The sequence below is a fragment of the Lycium ferocissimum genome, chromosome 4 (genome assembly GCF_029784015.1).
Source record: "Lycium ferocissimum isolate CSIRO_LF1 chromosome 4, AGI_CSIRO_Lferr_CH_V1, whole genome shotgun sequence".
In the NCBI taxonomy this organism is placed as follows: Eukaryota; Viridiplantae; Streptophyta; class Magnoliopsida; order Solanales; family Solanaceae; genus Lycium; species Lycium ferocissimum.
In genome coordinates, this window is record NC_081345.1 from 71,326,702 (window position 1) to 71,344,148 (window position 17,447).

Below are 17,447 nucleotides of genomic sequence, written 5' to 3' on the forward strand. Positions count from 1 at the left end.
GCCTTGTGGGCCTATGCGTATTTATATGTATAATTTGGGAGATGTTAGTTATCATTTCATAGTAAGTTTACTTTGAGAGATTAGTTTGTTTGGTATGAATATAAAGGCTAGAAGGATATGTGGTACTCGGTAGTCAGCTTCGGGTACCCGTCATGGCCCCCTAGTCGGGTCGTGACAAAAGTGGTATCAGAGCAGTTCCGTCCTAAGGTATGTCTACGAGTCGTGTCTAGTAGAATCTTGTTTATGGGTGTGAAGCACGCCACACTTATAAACAAGAGGCTACGGGGCATTTAGGAATGATGACCATCTTTCTTCTTCATAGATCGTGCGATAAAGCTATAATATAAGAATTCCCTTTTCCCTAACCGTGCGTTATGTTTTCAGCAAAGTTGATGAAAGGAAAAGCTACAGCAGCCCAGAAGGGCAAGATAGTGGTCGAAGAGAGGACTGAACGGGAGCCGCCTATGGATATGGAGGAGGGCGAGCCCCAGAGTAAGGCCCTATTTCGGTTCTCTCATATTTCGCCCACTCTAGAGGAGCAAAGGGGAGTCTCAACCTTAGCTCCAGCACCCCCAGTTCCTCCACCAGATGCCTCAAGCCAAGAGATGAGGCAAGCCATCCTTTTGCTGACCCAGTTAGTAGCCGCTCAAGCTCAACGGCAGAATACGAGCCATGGTAATAGGAGTTGGAGGAAGAGAGTCAGGTCATCAGGGTTTGACCATGAGTTTAGGGGCGCTCCGAGGCAGCAATTCTCTAGGCACTCAGCTCGTTCAACAGCTAGTGCGCCACCACAGTTTTCTGGACCCAGGGTTGATAGATCTGCTTGCGTGGGGCCAGTTCAGAGTTTTAGAGTTCCTAATTCCCAGAACAGGGGTGATTCAAGCCAGATGAGATTACCTGTACCACGATGTACTCAGTGTGGTAGACTACATTTTGGACCGTGCCGCTTGGGTTTGAATGTTTGTTATGCCTGCGCTCGGCCAGGCCATTTCAAGTGCGACTGTCCATCGCTACGTGGTAAAGATAAGGTTCGACCTATGGGATTAGCAGTTGGCTCTTCATTATCGGTACGCCTTCTGAGGCAAAGCTTGCAGACACCAGCATACCGTGGCAGAGGTAGAGGAGGAGTATCCAGTTCGAGTGGTCCTTAGCACTGCCTTTATGCCCCAGCGGGACCACAGGATCTTGAGTCTTCCCTTGATGTTGTCACAGGTATATTATCCGTATTCCCCTGATGATATATATGCATTGATTGATTCTGAGTTTACTTCGTTATATATTGTGTTGCGGAGTGCATTGGGTTGAAACCCGAGCCAAATCAACGATTTGAGATGTCCATGCTTGTTAGTGACCCAGTGATAGCCAGAATTATGATTTATGAGTAAGCAAACTTCCACGAAGAGAGAGTTGATTGACATAATGTGTAAAATAATAGAATTCTAGAAAGAGTGTGCAGGTACAAGCCTTATTACTTATACCCTTTTATAGCAGTCAGCCTTGTGCTGTTGAGTTATATATTAGATGTGTTTCTATATGTGGCCTTTAGGGCATGGGATGTGTTTTCTGGGTTGTGTGTAGGTTTGGAATTGTTATATTTATAAAGGAAACTCTGCCAAAATTCTTCCAGGAATCTAAAGGAAGTTGTGGGAACTATAAGCAGGATTGTTGCGAGAAGCAAGAAAAAGAGCCTAGCAATGAGTGATTAAGGACGGAGTTAGTAGTTAAATGCGGGATAAACATAGTAAGTACGTATTAAGCTGAGGGAATGATGAATAGGTTAGGATGGAATAAGGAACATGAGAAGGGGAAAATGATGTGCCTGGGATAGGAAGAAGTTTTATACTAAGGAGAATTAAAGAGATAAGCATTCCAGAAGAAGTTGCAAGTTAGAAGAATTCGGCTAGTCCTTTTTATGGTTTGGAAGATTGAGTTATGAAATGAAGCTGATATATGCGTATATGCCGATGTGCGTAACACTGATTCAAATTATTAAGTTAGACTTCACCCGATGATTATAGCGGGAGAAAAATTTTCATGTCACTACGAGCCAGCCTTATTGACCTCGGTGATACCTCGAGGAAAGAGAGTAAAAGATATGTGTTCACAAAAGCTCCTTGCCTAGAAATTGGGTAACTTTATGACCGCAGTTGTGTTCTGTGTTATAGTTTAGGTTATATATCAAGGAATTTACTCGAACGATTATATGACAGGGATTGCTATTACAGATATGAGGGAATGTGAAAATAAGATAAGATTGATCGGCGAAACAAAAGGATGACAAGTGATGAATGCTCGGTATATGTGATGTGCGTAGTAGAAGTGTTGGAAACAAAGAAGGAAGGGTAGGAGCAAGGCAAATAGGAGGGAAGTCCACTAGAGCAGTAACTCGATAAACAAAGGGTGGAAAAGAATTTAAACTCTGTGGATATTCTAACATTAAGTGGGAATGTAATCAGAAGTCGTGAAGTGATAGAAATTTTGAATCATGCTGTACGGACAGTGTGGCTAATTAAGTTATGACGAGAATTATGGAACAAAGTGTCGAGTAAGATATCCTATGCGTGGAAAGCGAGTTTACACAACATCCATACAAAGAATTCTGTTACCCCGTTAGTAATATGTTAGGATAACAGAGTCCAATACTCCTATAGCAGTGTGAACTGATCGAAGAAGAGCGTAGAAGGATTGACGTTGAACCTTAAGTTACAGTTTTATCAAAAGATGGTGTTCTGAGAGAAAAGAGAAGAGAGGAAAGAGAAGCCAATGGCACTCTGAAGTAGGTTTAGGGTTATTGTCCTATGAATGAAACCATTTGAGGAAAGAATGAGGGTTAAGACGAAAGAAGGAACAAGGTTTGGTTGTGAATGATCAATGGACTGACCTTATACGTATGTCAGGACAACAACAAATGGAATTGCATCCCCGGTGGGTTATACGGTAAAGGTCCCAGGGAGAGGTTATTGAGGAAAGGTGAGCCAATAGAGAGCGAGCTTGGGGACGATTTGGCATAGGGAGTATAGAGCGGTTATGAGCTACATCGATGGAAATAGTAAACATACAGGACGGTCTATGGGTATTGATAGAAGTAATGAAGGAAATATTGAGGTAAAGACAATTCCCTCATGGTTTCAAGAGATCAAGATCCCAACTAACATATAATCACATAGGTCAAGCAATGACCAGACTTGACTCAGTACAACAAGCTTTTTGACATGACAGGACCTCACTCTTCCTATGAAACATGTGATCAAGCAAGACAGACTATGATCCAATGAATCCAAGTCATCAAACTCCCAACCAACATGTCACCATATAGGACAAGCAATGACCAGGCAAATCAAGTTACTCAAAAGAGCTTGTGACTTCAAACTAACCTTATGAACCTAATTTTATCACATGAGATACACAGGACCAGACCATGCATGACTTCGACGGACCTATCTTAACCTTAATTCACAACACAAAACTTATGCTAAGCAATACACTAGCATGAACCACAACCTAGACCCTCACATGAAAAACTTAAAAAGAAAAACATTTAGACTGTCATGATAAGACAGGAAAATCCAGAAGGAAATCCACATTAGACAAACTCTCTCAACTCAGATTATGGCCCCAAACTACCTTTAAAGATCTTTAATCACAACTGAACAGCCAAGGGCACAAGTAAGGAAGCTAAATGGAAATATAAGTGAGGCGGGTTCATTAGCTTAGTATTATATCCTATGTTAGGTGCTAGGAAAAAGGAACAAACCAGTTATGCAGAGCATGAACAAGATCCAGACTAAGTAGCTGAGTCAAAACAATCTAATCAGTTTGAAAATTATTCTATAACTCACATGGGACTTCCTAATTGAATAAAAAATGCAGACAAGATCAAAAGGGAATCATAACAAGTACATCAGGTTTGAGCTCTGTTTGTTTAAACCACAAGCAATTACATGGACTAGGCACTATGTGGACACCAAAACTAAAAGAAAAGGAATGAACCAAGCATATTGACTTAGATATCTTGTCCTAAACCATACACACACCTTAACTAGATGTAGTGTAAGCAGAACCAAGATATAAAGGATGACAAGTTAATACACTAACTCACACCCCATCATAGACCATACAATCATGTTACCTAAACACCACATCAAACAGGAACTGAGCATAAGGAACTATGACAACTTAATCTTCATGAGAAACTCTCACATATTCCTATCAACTAGGCACAACATAAGCAGAATTCAAGTAAGGAAAACAATGGACTAAAATGCCACCTTAAACAGAATCTTCATTAACTAAACTAAACTAAACTAAACTAAGCTAAACACAACATAAATAAGAAAAACAATAAACTAAAGCACTACCCTAACTAGAATCTTACGAACTAAACATGACTTAAAATAAGCAAAGGCATTAAAGTAAAAGGTATTTACCTTTTGTGAGTGCAACCGAGGCACAAGAGATGGATTAGGAAGCCTTTATGCTCCAACTCCCAACTTTTTTGAGTGCAACCGAGGCACTTGCGATGGATTAGGAAGCCTTTATGCTCCAACTCCCAACTCAGGCCACCACAGACACCAACAAATAAAAAAAAATACGAATTTTAGAGCTGGAAACTTAAAAAAAGTTAAACTTAAAATGAATTTTTTTTTACTTTGGAACTCTTAAGACTAAAATGACAAACTTTCAGTCTATCTCTATTTCCAACTCCCCCTTTCGAATGAATGGGGGTTTCTATTTATAGAAACCCCAGAATGGCTTTGAAAACTACCACTACCGATGTGGGACTTGCAAATTTATGCAAGTCCCAAACTCAAACACACGGTCCGGATCTTATGGCACAACAATGAAATCAATGGCTTACAAGCCTCTACACCAACAATAATGACAGAAAAAATAAAAAGGAAGGGGGGTGTACCTTTAAGGGCTCATTTGGACCGATTTTGTCGAGAGAAGGATGAAGCATTAATGGCTTTGACTTCTCTTTTCACGCCACCAGTTGTTGGGATGGGACGGGACCATAAAAAAGGGCAGGGTAGGTGGTGAACACACGAGGAGGCGCTAGGGTTTCACCCTAGCCGCCTCTCCTCTCTTTTGTTTGCAAGCAGACCCCTAGGGTCTCTTTTGTGAAAGGATGGGAGGAGTATAATACTCCCCCCTCTTTTAATCCCTTAACGGACCGGGTCCTGGTCCTTTATTTTTTCTGAAAAGGAGTTGGGCCCATTCCCTCATTGTATATATATATATATATATATATTTGTATATGCACCATGTATATTGGTATATACATGGTGTATATACATATATATGCATAAAAGGTTCGAGAAGGGGGGGTGGGGGAGGGGGAACAAACTAGTCATTAAATAAATAAAGAAAAACTAGTTATTAATCCATCAGGACTTAAAATAATTTAAAGCCTGGCTCATAAATAAAAATCATTTTGCAGATACTGTTTTGAATTAATCGGATAAAAGAAAAATTAATCAACTACGCAAATGCACACAGAATCAAGATTTAAAGGCTAAAAATGGTCAGTTCTTTTAATTACTCAAAATACCTTGGACAGTAACATGGAACAAAATCATCTATTAATCTAATTTTTTCTTGATTTAATTAATGAGACAAATGATTATCAAAAAGGATTTTCTTGCCCCTTTGATTAATTTCAATAATAAAAGAAAATTCTTCGAATATAATTAATTTCTACAAAAAATTAAAATTACCCTAGAGACTTCTTTATCAATTTAAAAAGGTGAGATATTGTCCCAAATAATTTCATAAAAAATTACCTAGACCCTTTAGGGTACGCAACTGATTTTATTTACTATCTAAGGACTCCAAGTACTTAAAATAAATTACGGGAGGTCAAAAATTAGGTGCCAACACTTAGTAATTAAAATGTAGAAGCCCGTACTGAGTTAGCATTCTTAAGGAGTTTCCAAGTAAGTCCTATTAGGATTGCCTTATTTTTAATCTCAGCTTTTTGCATACCAAGACCCCCTTCATGCTTAGCCTTTGTAATGGTTTGCCAACCTGCAGGATGCATTTTTTTTTTCTCAGTTGTAGTCCCTCAAATAAAGTTCCTTTGAATCATATAATTATGGTGGGTGATCTACTGGGTAGCTTAATGTATTTTGCATAACATGGTTGTGTATGCTACTTAGAGAGGCTTTTTCCAGGGTGGTTCTACCAGTTATGTTGAGGAAATTTGTTTTCCAGCCAGCTAGTCTAGTGTTAAGGCTGTTTAAAATAATATGGAAATCAGCATTTCTGGCCTCCAAATGCATGATGGGAAAGCCCAGATACTTTCCAAAGTTAGTGTTAGCCTTTATACCCAACCAGTTGGAATAGTTGGTCATGTCACTAGCACTGCAGATTTTAGAGAAGATGACTTTGGACTTGGTGTAATTGATCTTTTGTCCAGAGTATTGGTTAAAACTGCTGAGAGTACTGATGATGGTATTACAATTCTTAACATTGGCTCTGGCGAAAAGAGTGAGATCATCAGCAAAAAATAGATGGGAATGTTTGGGCCCATTCCTACTAGTAGACCTGGGAAACCAGTTTAGAATATCCACCTCATGATTAATATTTCTACTAAGTTTTTCCATACAAAGGATGAATAGGTAATGTAATAGAGGGTCCCATTATCTCATACCTCTAGATGTTTTGAAAGGTTCACTATTTCCTCCATTGACTAGGATAGAGATAATGGATGTAGAGATGCAAGATAAGATAAGCTAGGTCATGTCTTTTGGGAAGTTAAAGTAGTGGAGTGTGTCCCTAATGAAAGACCATTCTAACCTGTCAAAAGCTTTTTCTAGATCAATTTTTAGAATCATGTTGGCATTCCTACCTTTCATGAGACTGAAGTGATTGATATACTCTTGGACTATGATAGCATTATCGTTGACTCTCCTCCCTTCTAGGAAACTAGCTTAATTAGGGATAATAATTTTTTGGAGTAAGGGCTTGATTCTATGGACAATGATTTTGGTGATGATCTTATACTGGGTGTTGCATAGTTCAATTGGTCTGAAGTTTTTTTAGAATGGTGGTATTTACACACTTAGGGATGAGGCATAGATAAGTGTGGTTAGCAACTTCATCCATAGTGTGAGAGAGGTGAACACTTTTTGGCAGAAGTGAATGATATGTGTTGAAGAGTTGTACAAAACTTTTGATAGAAGAAAGGGTGAATCCCATCTGGACCAGGAGCCTTGAGAGTTTTAAAGGAAAATATGGCATTCTTAATTTCCTGAATAGTCAGAGGGGTGCTAAGGTCATTTTTTCCTCTTCAGTAAGGGTATCTCAGTTGGAAGGGTTAGTGTTACATTGAATTGGAGAGTTGTAGTGTTCAGTGGTGAATAGGTTGGAGTAGAAAGCAACAATGGTTTGTTTGATAGCACTTGTCTCATGAACCCAATTCCCTACATCATCTTTTAGGGCAAGAATTCTATTCCTTCTCCTTCTGTTAACGGTTGAGGTGTGGAAGAATTTAGTACTTGAGTCTCCTCTGTAAGCCAAGAGATTCTAGATTTTACTTTCCAGAATTCAGATTGATGTTTAAGGATGTCATCATAGTCTCTTATAAGGGTATGTTCTAGGTATTGAAAGAAAAAGCCGACGGAGTAGTTAAGAGATTTTGTAACCTTTCTAACCTGGCCAGAAGTTTCTTTTACTTAAAGAGGGTATTCCCCAAAACATCCTTATTCCAGTTGATGATTTTTTGTCTTAAGGAGTTTGTTGAAGTGCTTAGGTTTTGAGAATGTTCAAAAAATTCTCTTATAATGGTACTAAAGTCAGGATGGCAACACCACATTGTTTCTAGTCTGAAAGGTTTATCCCTAGGATTAAGATCAGTGTTGGTAAACCTAACTAGTAGAGCACAATAATCAGAATGATTCCTAAAGAGATGGGTTACAGTAGCATCTGGAAATAAGTGGATCTAAACATTATTAGAAAAACATCTATCTAGTCTTTCTAATATAAGGTTTTGCTTATTTCTATATCTGTTATTAGTCCATGTAATTCTGCTTCCTTTAAACCCCAAGTCCACAAGTTTACAATGATTGATACATTTCCAAAAGGAGTTGGATCTATTGCAGTTAATGGAATTTTCCCCAAATTTGTCAGTGGCCTTAAGGATTTCATTGAAATCCTCTCCTACTACCCAGCTATCAGAATCCCCAATAGTATCAGATATTGAGCAAAGTTGATCCCAAAGAGTTCTCCTATCATCAATATGATTACTAGCATAAATGGCAGGAAATAACCACTGATTGTTAGAGTTAATTACCTTGACTATGGAGTGGATTCTCTAGCTAGTGACAGAGATGTCTTAAACCTTCAAGACATCATCCTTCCTCATTATGATCAAACCCCCAGAGTTCCCCATATCAGGGCTTTGAATAAGGCAATTAAAGTCAAAATAATCAGCAATATGCTTATGTTCATCCATCTTAGTTTCAAGAGTACTAGCACAGCTGCTTATGTAGCCCAATCATGGCAGTGCAATGCCTTATAAACTCCACACTATTGGCCCCCCTCGCATTCCATATGATGAAATTCATGAATAACATTTTGTGTGGTTTTGGTGGGCCCTTCCTTACTCCCTTCCCTTTCCCCTTCCCCTTCCCCTTCAGGTGGGACACATTCCATTGAGCATCCATGGTTGGTTTGGCTATTGTTGGGTTCAGGACTGCTGCAAAATTCCCTGTCAATGGGTCCAGTTGGTACTTGATTCCTAACCTATACTTGATAAGGAGTTTGGAACAAAGCACAATTAGCATTTCGCTATGTGGTCCTTTAAACTCTACCAGGTGAAGCTTCTCCAATGTCATTGCATCGGATTTAGGTACAAGAATGGATGTTAACATAGATTCCAGATCCTTATTATTGGATCTTAGAGCTACCAAGGACTGGTTGTGTCTGGGGTTCTCCTCTGAAGTCTGAGGAGTTATTGCTACGATAGTTGAGTCTATTTTCATGGGACTGGGGTTCTGAGGTGCGGTCCATGGAATGAAAGTGGCGTCCAATGGAGGGATCGCTGGGTTTATGCAAGGAAAGAAAAGGGTGTTCTGAGTCACCTCTGTCATCAGATTGGATATGAGTTCTGCGGTCATGATTTCATGGGTTATCTGGGTGAAAGCTAGCAGAAGGGTTTGCATCCAGACATTGTGACCATAATTGGCCATCCCTTGGTTCAGTCCCATGGTCACTATGTGGGCTAGAAACCCTAGGTCTTTGATTATAATCAATATTTACTCTGTCCTAGACTGTTAGGTTTAGGGTAATGGAGTGACCCTGTAGTCCCATATCTAGCCAGGATACTGGTATGTGGTCTTGGGGTTTGTCACGACTCGATGAGAGGCCATGACAGGCACCCGGAGCTAACTACCGAGCACCACTCATTCTAACACTCATCATACTTATCCTGCATACATTTATTGCCCTCACATATGTACTCGTAAGGAAAACCATTTTCAATTAGAAACATATTTACCTTTATATATATAAGCCCTTTGGATATCAAAATAATATACATACAATAAGGACATAGTGAGACCATACTACCAACACATACATATCTACGAGCCTCTGCTAGAGTACTAGACATATGGACAGGACAGGACAAGACCCCGTCGTGCCCAAAACATATATATACAAAAAATAATAATCAGTGGCACCTCCGGAACAATGGAGTGTTCTCAAGCCCGCTAATAGCTCCTACGAATCTGGATCACCTCCCTGTCAACCTGTGGGCATGAACACAGCGTCCAAAGAAAAAGGATGTCAGTACGAGCATTGTACTGAGTATGTAAGGCATAAACAATAATAATACGTCAATGAAATAAGGAGACATCAAGTGAAGGGCAACCTATAACTGACTGTCAATATTGATAGGAATAAAGCATGCTAACTCACTTCATAAACATCATCATATCATGTGTGCATATCTATATAAGTTGCCCGACCATATAGGTATGGTGTGATCATCATTAGCCCGCATCCAGGCCTCCCACATCCGGGGTAACCATCTCATGCTGCCCACTAGTGGTGTCTGCCCATGCCATCTAGACATGGTGTATACGCTGCCCGCCTTAGCGGTGTCTGCCCGGCCATATAGGCACGGTGTAATATCATCGTCATGTACTCATTATAATGCATGCATAGGAACTCAAAGTCAACTATACTTTATCGGGGTGACATAAGGTCGTGAACCCCCGATTCCATTATGGAGCATTCATAAGCATTCTGCCTCACCTTGAAGGAATTAGCATATAAGGTGAGTGTATACAATCAACAACATCAATAAATCGTAATTAGGATCATTAGCTTTAGAATCTTTAGGCTCAATTCATCATCATCACTATCATGCTCATAACATCTCCCGTTCTCTATCTCATGTGAAGCCTTTTATAATCATAGACTCATAATTTCCGGGATGTAAGAAAGTCGTGGGAAAAATAAGAGAATTCATGCCATAGGAGTCATGCCTTAGAAGGAAGGGACTAGCCTTACATACCTTTTCGTTTAGCTATTCTATCACTTGATGGTTCCCTTCAATGCTCACGTTTCTACCTTCAAGAGAGTTCGTATCAACATTAGATAATCGATAACTTAGCATACTTGACTAAAGCTAGAGAAAATTGGGCAGTGTTCCCTTTATTTATACAACTTTCCCCATATCATATATCAACTCCCAAATATCTATAATAACATTCACAACATCATAAGCAACAATCTTCATACACCTATATTATCCACATATCCCAAATTTCACTTCAATTCATCCATAACCATGGTTATAGTACACTATTGCATTTACTCACAATATAATGTTTATCCTATATTCTTAATATCATTTATAACGTAATTATAATCACAACATATCAAGAATCATGACTCATTCCAAACTACTACCCAAAAATGCCATTATTCTCACATTTATGACCCATTTTCTATCTCCTTCTACAATCCAAGTCTTTCAACCTCTCAATACCTTAAACAACATGGAATGATCATAAAATTTACCTTAGATAGTGTGGGAATGATCCTTGAGTGAAAATACTTCACTTGAGCCAAAACCCTAGTTCACTTCCAATGGGATTTCTTGCCTTAGATGAGTCCTAGTGAGCTTCTTGCACTTGATTCACTTGAATTTATGATATGAACCTTTGATTTCCTTTGTATTCTTGAAGATGAAATGTGTAGAACACTCTAGAAGCCTTGAGAGAGATGGAGAAGAGTGGGAAAATGAAAATAATGAAATGGGAACATCATTTTATACTTGGACTTAATTCAGCCCGTCGGGACTTCCACGGACACTTATACCGTCCGTATAAGTGACCGTACTTCACCATCATAGAAACAACATTTCTGTTGGGTGCTGTACGAACCCTTATACGGACCGTATAAGCGGTCGTACAACCCCATTTTCCTAAAATGATTTCCGTCGTTTCGTTTGATCTCCAATCCTTATGGAACCTTCTTGACACTTGTTAACACTTCATTGACAATCTAAGGGATGTTATAACTCTTCTTCAAGACATCATTAAGTCATCATTACCTTGCCTTTCTTGGCAAACTTTCTCCTCTTACCTCGAACGTCTTTGAAATCTCAATTAGGATCATCGAAGGTTATTTCTTACTTATTGAAACATCGTATACTTCGTGCCCTTCATTGGTCTATTCACTGTGCATCAACATGAAATTTTTCAAGATGTAACAGGGTTGGGGAGAGATACTGAAAATGAGCTAATTTTAGACTAAGTTCGAGCTTTCCGCCATTGTTGTATTTTAAGTTTAGAGAAGGGGTGCTTCTATCAAGCTCTATAACAACTTTAGAGGAGTGAGAAGAGAGATGAGGGTTGTGAAGGGTGCGAGTTTCGTTTATAGTGGTAAGAAACGATTCTACTGGTGGAGTTGCATTTAATGCAGACTCCTCGTTGTTGGTGTTATCTATCACGTCTCCCTTAGTGTAATGATTACTCTGGGGTGTGTGCATTTTCAGTTCACATGGAAGAAGCAAATCCAAATTGAAAAAGGGACAATCAGTTGAGTGTGTGAAATGAGGAGTTTTCCCTGTATGAGAAGGTATATTTGTTACCACATTATTACTAGAAATGGGAGCTTATTGGTGTAATGGACTAGTTGACTTAAGTGAGGAGTCATGATTTCTTTTTTTTTAATTGTTTCCCAGTTTCTATTTCAATAGTGATTTTGGAGAAGTCAGAGTAACCCAGTTTTGGGCTTTGGACAGTGTAAGAAGAATTATTCTTTTTAATTTTTCTCTCTTGTAGACTAGTGAAGATGAATGGGCTGTTGGGATATTAAGCCTTAATATTCGTAGTGGGCTTAGTATGTTTAGGAGTAGAGTTCATTACAGTTGGGCCCGTTTAGCAATGGGTTGCTGAAGGCCCAATTTGGTAGGCCCAAGATTAGTTGAGTCTATCGGTGTGTTCCTAGGTTCCTTGCCACCGCTTTCCCTTTTCCGGGGTAGCTCTGGTCATTGTAATGGAAATTTTGAGTAGAAAGAAACTTACCTGTCACCGCATCATAAGATTTTACCAGTTGTGCTCGTCCTTTGGGTTGTTCTCTTCTTGTTTCTCCACCAGATCATTCCTTTTTTGTTAGGCTTTTCTTCCTCCTTGCAAACTATACCGTTTGCCAATTCATTTGTGGTTTGTACCACGGGATTAACTTTTTCGTTATTTGTGTTGGGTACTGGTATGGTTTGTTGATTGTGTTCACAAATTTGACACTGTATGTCCGATTCGTCCACATCCCACACACAAGATACCCTCTCCTTCATACACTAGGGTTTGTTTATGGACCTTATTGTGATCGATTTCTTAACAGGAGTATTTAAACTCAGTTTCACATAGATCTGAGCATATCTTCCTCGCAAAACAGAAGAGGTGCATGCATCGACTTTCACAATTTCCCAATCATTCTACCAACTTTTTTTGGAATTATACCATCATAGAATTCTATTGGTAGTTGTGATAATCGAACCTGTTACACCTCGTGTTTTTGTGCGTTATCGTATCGTAAGGTGGATAACATGCTAAGAAGGTAATGTTATGAGGTATTTAAATAGTATGATAGTCGTATGTTAAGTTTTGAAGTCAAACGAGTTGTGACACGAAAGTCGACAAAGGTCGTCGCAAGTTACGTTTGTAAAATTTACTGAAATTTGGGTTAGATGTCGACGAGATTTTCTCTCAATATACTTGGAGTTACTGGGTGATCCATCTACCAAATAGAAGGTCCACGAGTCTAGTTTCCAGAGCATTTAACCGTTTGTTGATACGACATCGAAGTAGAGAGAAATTCATATTTCCGTCCAGGGACGCAAACTGTCGCGGGATAGAAACTTTGGTCACTGGCTTAACTTAAGCCAAGTACATATAGGACCCCTTAAACAATTTTCTCCTCATTTCTTCCCCTTCAAAGACCTGGAAAACCCTAGGTTGTTGTATTAAACATCCCTCCATCAATCACAACCCAATCCAAGAGTTAATCACACAACTCTAACGTAAGGAACAACATGGCAATCATAGAATCGTCGATTTCTCGTTGTTTCTCTTTTCGGAAGAAAGCTTTGTCTTGAAGTAACTTAAGTTGCAAAGTATCCTTCATCTTTTGAGGTATGATTTAACCTTCTCTTCATCTCTTTAAGCTTTACAAGTAATTAAACCTAGAAATTTGGTGGAAAACCCCATAGAATAAGCTTGGGAGAAGGTTACAAAACACACTCCAACTTTGGCCGAAATTGCTATAACACACTCCAACTTTACGGGGGTCCTATGACCCCCCTGGACTATTTTTTGTGTATTATTGATGGTATTATCGGGTGAAATGGACAAGAAAGTGAGCACATAAAGAAGGATTATTTGGAATTTAACATGGCAAATAGAGACGAGTCTGTTTAATTTTAAGTCCACCATTGCGCGCTCAATTAACATGTGCTCGCTTGCCTGTCCATGTCACCTGATAATACCATCAATAATACACAAAAAAATAGTCCAAGGGGGTCATAGGACCCCCGCAAAGTTGGAGTGTGTTATAGCAATTTTGGCCAAAGTTAGAGTGTGTTTTGTAACCTTCTCCCAATAAGCTTTTGCAATTCTTATGAACTCTTATGGACTTGGCTTGATTGTTGGGCTGTTTTATATATTTTTAACTTGTTGTTTGGAGTTATGGTGGTATGGATAGGATCATACTGATGAGGGGGAGTAGGAAAGTAGAATTTGGTGGCGTTTTGCGGGGAGATTGAGATACAAAAGAGCCTACGAACTTATGCTCGCGAGTTGCTCGCTTAAATGTCTAAATGAAGATTTTCATGAGCTATGAACTTGATTTTAATCTTGAATAGTTCATTTTGTGTAGGAAGTCGTTCATAAGGTATTCAAGGACCCGGAAGACGCGTATAACTTCATCGACGAGGTATGTAGGGCTTTCTCTATCTCTTTGTGGCATGACTATAACTCGAATACGTTTCGTTGAATATATTCCTTCAAAACTCGAATTGTCGATACCTTATGATATCAAGGCTGGTTATCCCTTTTATTACCATTTCATGTTAAGTTACCTTCTTTAAGTCCAAAACTTCTCAGGTTGTCGAGTCGAGAATAACATCTATAAAGGTATGTGCCTCGTCGAAGTTAAACCGAACATATGACCTTCAAATCAAATTGACCCTTATGTCACTCATATGTTTCCTTTATCCAGCATAGCATGTACACCCTATACAATTATTACTTCTTGGTTGAAAGATAAGGAACGTAGCGTCAGTAACGATAGTTGAAAGGTAACGCCAATAGGTCCCCCGACTCCTTCTATGGTGTCTCTTCTGAGGTCGGTCTTGTATTGCACTTATATACATATATATTTACTTTCATTACTGTGTCGCGCTATAGGTCGCCGGGCAGGCACCTAGATATGCATGTAGATGTATTTCTTTCATTACCGTGTCGTGTCAAATACGACCGGGCAGGCACGTAGCTCTGTATACCACTGATTAGTTGGGCAGAGATGATGATGATATGATGATGAGCTCACCCTATAAAGGGATTTATTATTATATAATATGATATGTTATAAGCCTCCACAATGAGGATTGATTTTACGTGCATGCATTTATATTCATGTCATAGTTATGGTTGCCCACCGTGGCCTTATTTAGGGTTTCAGGTTGTTTTTGATTTCCTCTCTCTTGCTTTTTACATTCCTTATGCTTATGGTTACCGCCCTACATATTCAGTACATATTTCGTACTGACGCCTTTTTGTGAGCTGTGTTCATGCCCACAGGTACTGATAGATAGGCCGGCGCACCTCCTTAGTAGGACCCGTGATCAGCGGTCGAGTGTCGCACTCCACTTCTTCGGAGTTGCTGGTTTGAGTCCATAGGTACTACTGCATGTGTATATATATAGTTAGAGTGTGTCTCTCTCTAGACATATTGACTATCTGTTACTCTAGCTCTTTCATATTCATATTTAAAGATATATTAAAATCTTATATTTTTTTCGAATTTGAGAAGGTGTATTATCAATAATTTTTCAAAATTAAATAAAACATATAGTAATTGTTTAGGTTTTATATTGACTTTTTTGTTTAATTATTAAAATTTGGTTAGGTTTGAACATGAAAATTATTGTTATACTAACAAATAACTATCACGTGCTTAATAAATCATATGTTTGTCGATTATTGCTAGACATATATTGATTTATCAAATCTTTAATTAGATGAAAATAGTATTTATGTGACCCAAAAGGGGCAAAACCAAACCAACCAAACGATATACTCCTAGTTGATTTTAGGCAAAAGACATAGATTGACTATTAAACTATACCCCAAATGTCGATATCACACTTAAACTTTATCAGTGGCCTATTACACACCTAATATATGAAAAAGTGATATTATTTACCCCCTGAGAGCTGATGTGGCACAAAGTATAAAAAAAAATTTAGAAGGGCTGCGTTTTATTAAAATTAATTCATTTATCCTTTTTTTTTTTAATACCAAATTCATATTTTTTTACTCCCACCCCCACCCCACCCCAACCCCCATGCCCACCCTATTTCTTCTTCATTTTTCTGCCACTTCTCCCCCCCCCCCCCCCCCTTCTCCTCCTCCTCCTCCCCTATCATCATTGTGTCTTATCTTATAAATAAAAACCAAAAACCCACAAATCAATTTCGATCCACGAAACCCAAATTCTATAACTTTCCCCTCAGTTTGGTACTTTTCCATATCCTCTTTTTCTTTTTTGAATATCCATTCATTTTCAATTTCAATACCCTTTGATTTCATTTCATTTTTAATTGTAATTTTGAGTTTTTTTTTTTTTTTTTTTTTTCAGTTTTTAGCATTTGGGTTTTGCTTAATTAAGTAGATAAACCAGAAAATGGTGAAAAGAAGAAAAAGAAGAAGAAGGGTTTTGGGGGTGGCATTGGAGAAGAAGAGGGCATGGTGGTGGTGGAATGAGGGTGGAGGAAATAAAGATGAAGAAGAAGAGGGGGGGGGCGCCGTGCTAATGAAGAAGGGTTTGAGGGGTCGGGGGTTTGGGCGGGGGGGGCGGGGGGGGGGGTAAAGTGGAGAAGGAGTGATAATTTTTTTTTAATTATAATTTTTCATTTCAATATTAAATTATTAAAAATTAAAAGATTTCTGATGTGGTGTTTACATGGCGCTGATGTGGTGTTTACATGGCGCTGATGTGGTGAGAGAGTGTGTAATACCTCCCACCATGTGATTGGTTTTCAGCTCTCAGGGGTTAAATAATACTCCATCCGTTTCAATTTATGTGAAACCTTTTAACTGGGCACGACATTTAAGAAAGAGTGAAAGACTTTTGAACTTGTGGTTCAAAATAAGTCTTGAATGTTTGTGTGGCTGTAAATCATTTCATAAAGTGAATTTGTGTTACACCTCGGAATTTCGGGTTGTTGTACGGTGAAGAGACTAACGCAAGTTAAGGTGTACATGATGTCCCTACAAGTAAGAAGGGATACTTAATGATTCTAATTAAGATTCCAAAGACATTTGAGGCAAGAGAAGAAAGCTCGCCGGAGAAAGTTAAGGTAGAGTTGCGGTTGGGAAGGTTTCGTAATCATCGAGCTATTAAATATTTAATAAGGTATTAAGGATGAGTTATAGAGCTCTTTAGATGGTTAACGAGGTGTTATGTAAGTGCCAAGAAGATTTCATAAGGATTTGAGATCAAACGAATCGACGAGAACAAGTTCGGGAAAAAGTGAGTTATACGACCACTTATACGGTCTGTATAACTTTATACGGTCCGTATAATGGTTCGTATAACAGTCACAGTGAAGGGTCATCACTGGAGAGATTATACGATCACTTATACGGACCGAATAAAATTATACGGACCGTATAAGTGTCTGTATAATCCATTACGGGCAGCTTTTATTT